Source organism: Rhopalosiphum maidis, chromosome 2 (assembly GCF_003676215.2).
Source record: "Rhopalosiphum maidis isolate BTI-1 chromosome 2, ASM367621v3, whole genome shotgun sequence".
Taxonomy (NCBI): Eukaryota; Metazoa; Arthropoda; class Insecta; order Hemiptera; family Aphididae; genus Rhopalosiphum; species Rhopalosiphum maidis.
The window spans coordinates 80,415,098-80,421,331 of record NC_040878.1 but is presented as its reverse complement, the minus strand read 5'-3'; positions in this window follow the sequence as shown (position 1 = coordinate 80,421,331).

Sequence of the window (6,234 nt, the reverse complement as noted above, 5' to 3'; positions counted from 1 at the left end):
TAAATATTTAAGTAAAGAACAGCCTATATAATATTATTATTATATTCATGATTATATTATAAATAAAATAATTACTATGATAAATGTTAATACGATAAAATAAGTAAAATTATAAAATATTGAAAACAGTATTCATACTGTTATTATAACGATTAATATTATAATATACATAATACGCTGTCCAAACATCATTCAACTAGAAATACTGTATTTTAAATCACATTTCCTTTACATTTATTCGGGTAGAAAAAGCTTAAGAAACACGTATACCAACATTATTCTATGCTAATTACACACTCAACAATATAATGAATTCAGCAGTGTAGAAAAATGTATTTTAGAAGTATCATTATTTTTATTCACGTAAAAGTAATTATAAGTAAAGAAATTCTATCTTTTTAGGAATGAAATATTAATTTTAATCGTATCTTGTTTCTTTTGAAATACAATTCGAAGTATGAATAAAAGGTTTTATAAGTTAAAACTTGAGGGATTCACGAAATGTACATAATTACCTATATACCTACATAATCAAATAATAAATGTAAACAATTTGATCTTATACAATTTAAAACAATACTAATTACGTTTCTATGTTTGGAACTAGGTCAAACAATCAATAAAATATATTTAGAAATTGTAATGTATTATATACATAATAAAATAATGAAGGTATATGAAATATAAACTTAAATTTACATAATAACAATCTCAATACATCTGCGATAAACAATATTATGATGAATTATTAAGTACACATTTTAAAAGTTTCCACTTCAAAACATTATAATAATACTTATATTTTATTTTTTAATTTATTGAAATAGTTATGGTTTTTGTTTACTATTAATTCAGGATTACAAGCTCTCGGCAAATCTGAAATGCAGTCACTGCGTCTCACAGTAAATTAAACAGACTGAAGAACAATACACCAAATAATTTGATCTTATAAAAAAAACGGTCACTATATATATATATATAGTGACCGTTATTATATTATAATTTATGCTATAATAGTTATTATAAAACTTTTTGCATTGATTCAAGTCTCTAAATTCAAAGATAAATTGTATAGGGCCAATAGGCACAATTTAGGATTATAGATTATGTTATATAATATTGCATTTATAATAAGTATATACCTAAATTTTCTAAAAAAATATTTTGAACACATATATCAGTTATAATTTCTAAATTCAATGTTACTAATTATGTGTGATTAATTTTTAGCAATAATATAATAAAATTATAATATGTATATGATATATTTTACAATTTTATGACGATAATGAAATGACATAAAATTTAATTTTATTTGTTACACAATAACATTTTTATTTATATTTAAAAATGTCGGATTGTCGTGACACACTCTATAAATGTATATTATGTAGACAACTGCGAAATAGCGTTATACCTATATAATATTGTCCGAAACCAAGTTTAAGAGTCCTAAGTGCATTAAGGCTAATACAGTTGATTTATGTGAAGCACGTGCATTTTTACTGGAAAAGAGAAGAAAAATAAAATAAAAACACCAAACATAAAAAAATAAAAACGACAACGCAATGACTATACAGTATACACATAGTATGTATATATATTGTATACAACGTTGTTGACACGAATTTTTTAACATCCGTTAAACGTTTGTTTTACATACAACTATACACTGATTCTAAATTTCTCAAACCATTTATTAGTCATTACCAAATGATTAGGTAGGTATATACAAGTACCTACTCTTAAAATATTATCTATGCATACAACAATAAGTTAAGTCACGAAAAGGCTCGTTTTCGCACGGCCGACGTATGAGTTACATTATCATAAATTATAATATATATTATAACGTATGCTGTACAATGTACACGCATCGTATGGATAACTCTAAAACTATATTATTGTAGGTATAAAATTGTGATTAATATAAAAATGAAATACACGATTAAGGACCAAAATAAAAATATACCTGTTTTCAAATTCGGATATATATTTATACAATATGCGTATATACCTATTTCAATATATTATATATGTATATATAAATATACATTTGATATTCAAATAAAATTAACTTATTTTTATACCTATATGTAGATCAACTTGATGAGTAGGTATTTATTGATTTCCCTAAACTCAAAAGTATACAAATGAAAAAATCGTCGAGCATTACTTAAAATATAAGATTTCTATCCACCACTAATGTAAACCATTTTAAAATTAAGCATTAAAAGATTAAAAAAGGTAATTGGGTAAAGTAAAAGCTGATAGTCATTTATTTAATTACATTTTATTTTTTGTCTGTGAGCTTTGCACTCATCAAAAATAATCAAAATTCAATTTAAAATGATGCTCAATTTACATTTTTTCGCCAGTCCACTTTTGTGTATTTTTATATAGATACAAGATACCTGTCTTAACTTTTCTTGATATTCTCGACGACTATACTGGAGATTTGATATTGTAAAGTGCTACGGCCAACGGTGTTAGATTTCAAATCTAAAATGATGGTGCTACTTTGTGAAACAGAGTGATATTTTTTAGTTCCAGAACAAATGTTTGTCGGAAAAACACATAAAAAATACAATGTAAATCCGTCATAATATGCATTTAGCCACTACATTCGTTGTTCGCAAAGTAAAAAGAAATCATAATTTCACTTTGCTGTATATATAGTACATATATACAGCCAATGTGTACCTCATAATTCAGTAGTTAACTGTGAAGAATTCGTTAAATTTAAATTAAATAATAAATCATTGTATATTATGGGATGGAAATCGATTCCGAGTAGAGATGGTCTATCAGCATATAATATTTTCTAGTCATATTTTAATATTTATAATAGGGTGACCATTTCAAAAAAAAAAAAAAAACATTTGATATACCCTCAAAAAAAAAAAAAAGTACCTTCCAACAAAAAAGCCTCTCCATATACATTTATACACATGCACACAATTATTGTCGAGTGTAAGAAATTTGTGTCATATCACTAACAGTTTAATTTTTAATACTTTATCATTTTTTAGTTAACTAATCTAACTTAAATAATAAAAGTGTTAAAATGTTAGGAATATATTTTTATTATTATTAAACAACATAATAATGTTGCACTAATAAAAAATTTTCAAACAATAAAGAAAATTTACTTTCCATTATAAAACATTATTACTAATTTAATTGTTTATCGGCAATCAGCATCATGTATTGGACCTCGATCCTTGTTCTACAAAAACTGTTATCTGTTCATATAACTGGTTTAGATTTGTTTCATATATTGATTTATTTTAAAGATACAGTGTAATAATATGTAAAAACGGTATTAAAACGGGACCATCTTCTAAAACCGGAATAAAATTGTCCTGTTCAAAATTTGACGGGACAACAATGATCAAAATAGGAACAATTCCATTTTAAACGTGAGTCTGGTCGCCCTAATAATTTATTTATTTTTGTTATTGTTTTTGTTTCTATCATTACAATGGAATGTTGAACTAATTATTTTTATAATATATAAATTATATTATTTCATATATCATTACTAGCTGTTAATAAATTATAATTTATAAGTCAATATACTGTGGAACGATGCGAATGAGTTGATGCAGCATATATAACTTAAAAATTAATCTTAACATATTAAAACGTCATCGTGTCATGAGTCATGACAAAAACTTTCAATTCCCTACTCATTCTCATGAATAATATTATTTTAAATAATAGCTGAAAACATAACTAAAATTGTTATATTGTTTAGAATTTTAACAATTTTTTAAAATTTGAACTTAATTCTCTAATCAATTTACAAAAAAGTATTTTTAATAGACATTTATAGTTTATAGTTTCAACGAATATTTAAAAAATAAAAAAAATAATTTTAAAATAAAAACGTAGGAAATACCAGCTTAACTTATTTATGAATAATTAATGAATAATGTATATCATTATGCTGCCCTTTTTGTCTGAAAATAATATAGATATAGTTCTAAGTGAATGAGTCGATGACTGTTGTAGATTATTATTTTATTATTAATGTATCATATTATATTGTTCAGACAATTGTTTTACTATAACTATTTGTAATATTATATGTTTAATTACAATAAAAAATCATAGAATTATACTCAAAATTAATTATTAAATTTTATTTCACAGTATATATTACACCTTCTTAATAAACATATTATATACTACTTGTGGCATACACTCCGAATATCAGATAACGTCAACTCAATGAATCGTTTTAAGATCTAATTAGTAATTTGTCATCATGTTAAAATTTAAATAATGATATACATAGATAGATAGTCTTGGCACGGAAAGCAAAGCAAATACTATTTCATGCCTGCAGTATAATTTGTATAACTAGATGCTATCTTTTAAATTTAATTATTTTTGGTAAACAATATAATATATCATGATGTACATCAACATAATTTTATTCAGAAATAAAAGAACGCCGTGCCTCGTCATAGATTCCATAAAAAAGTTTCGAAAATCGTATTTATTTATCCTCAATTTCTGTAAATTTTGAGGAAACAAAACTTTACAAAAACTATTGTATTGAGTATTTTTATGGAGGTCTAACAACTACTGGTACACGGACGTTAGTATGAAACAAATAAAATAATATTAAACCTTTCCTATTATACCTGTGGTTCTATAAAATTTAATAATATAGGTGCAATACATTGTATTGCAAAATTTTAGATCGGTATAGGCAAAAATAATTAACAGAAATAACATTTATGATGTATGCAGTTCTGTATTTTTAAACAGTTCGTTATTGGTTTTTATTACCAAATTATTAATAGGAATACAATTTTATTTTATTATTTGGGCTATAAATAATCTGAATGTATTTTCTAAAATATACTTATAGTATGATATCATATGGTCGGTAACTGATGGCCCGTGGGTCGTTACTCGTTAAAATATTCCATACGACCCGCTCCAAAATTACAATTAAATTTAATATTAATTAAACATTATTAAAATAAAACTATACAATTTTAATTTTTCTCTAACACTACTCGAGAAACTTTTTAAATATTTTAATTCCAAAAAATGTTCAACTCATGGTCTAAACCATTGATAACCAAACTAATATAGAGTAATACAATTAATGTAGTTTAGAATATAGCACATTATGTTTTATAAATAATAATTTATTATAATAATTAATAACAGTAGATTAAATACATCGCTGTAAATTTAACACTAATGATTTAAATAAATTTAAAATTTATAGGTACGACAAAAAAAATCTTCACGCAATCGTTTTAATAAATCATACCGATTATTCAACTGATGAAAAAAATCTATAAAAAAATAGAATTAAATAAATGTTCAATGGTTATTAATTATACCAAAATAATACATAAATATTAAAAAAAAACTTATCATGTAGGCTCATCAACAAACAACGTGTGTGTAGTAATTATTATCGTTTTTATTTTATATAAAAAATACGAAATCAATCTCATATCCATTTTTTTTTTTGTATGAAGAATATGTAGTCAATTATAGAACTAATAGCGAGTAATACAAATTATAGAATTTGTTACTTTTATTTCTTATACAAACTAATCAAAAAATTATTATTTATTATGGTAAAATGCTTTATATACATAAACGCGGAAATAAGACATTTAGTTTTATACGTTAATAATAATAATAAACTATTATGTTATGAAAAACATAGTAAACTTACAAAGTTACAACGCAAGTATAATATATTGTTAAAGTTGTAAAAGTTTCCGGCAGTTCTTACCGGAAAGTTATTAACAGAATTCAACGATTATACGTCATCGCATACCTGTTACCTGTCAATAAATAATATTTAAAGGTAATAATCTACTAAAATGTATTACATTTAAAGGAATTCTCTTTTTAATTTTTACAATTCGTCTACAATTTTTAAAGAATATTTAGTTTTATCCTACTAAAATTTTATTTGTATTATTTTTAATATTGATAGAAAATAAAAATAAAAAATATAAAAATATGTTATAGAATTAACATTACACACAATCAGCTATTGTTATTGATAATTACGTAGATTATTTTTTCCTAGTACTTACTTTTGAGAAAAGAAAATTGATAAAAATTATATTAAAAAATATTATACAAAGAAAAATTTTTCGAAACTTTATTATTCCAAACTTTTGAAATTATTTCAATATTTGTTACGAATTACGTTACGCGATTAACCTATAATACTATCTATTG